We start from the raw sequence: 453 nt of genomic DNA, 5'->3' as shown, positions 1-453 counted from the left end.
AGGAAGTCTCAAAGCAAGGGTCTCCAGGTCTCACTCTCTCCTGTTTTCCCCACCCACACCTACTTGGAAGATATTCTAGCTCTTGGCGAGGGAGTGGGGGGGCAACGTCTCCTTCCTGCCCCGTTAGGTTTTGCATTTCTGCTCATCCTCAGTGCACTGAAATCACAATCGGTGACACTGAGCACATGAACTCCTAGGAGGCAAAGCTGCTGTCCACGATGGTGACTGGTCCCTGGATGGACAGAGCTTAGATCTGGGGGCTGCAGAGGACTAAACCCAGCAGACTAAACATGGGGACATCTTAGCCCACTGCTTGAGGACACCAGCTCTGTAGGGCTTTTCAGGACTTCCTATATGTCTCGGCTCATCTTTTGAGTAATTAAATAGTCACATGGGGTAAAGATCAATTACAGCTGAAATGTCCAGAACATGGGAAACATCTTCATCACCTGC

This window comes from Bison bison, unplaced genomic scaffold (assembly GCF_000754665.1).
Source record: "Bison bison bison isolate TAMUID 2011002044 unplaced genomic scaffold, Bison_UMD1.0 scf7180017853241, whole genome shotgun sequence".
Lineage (NCBI taxonomy): Eukaryota > Metazoa > Chordata > Mammalia > Artiodactyla > Bovidae > Bison > Bison bison.
The sequence above is the reverse complement of the archived record's forward strand: the minus strand, read 5'-3'. Positions refer to the sequence as shown.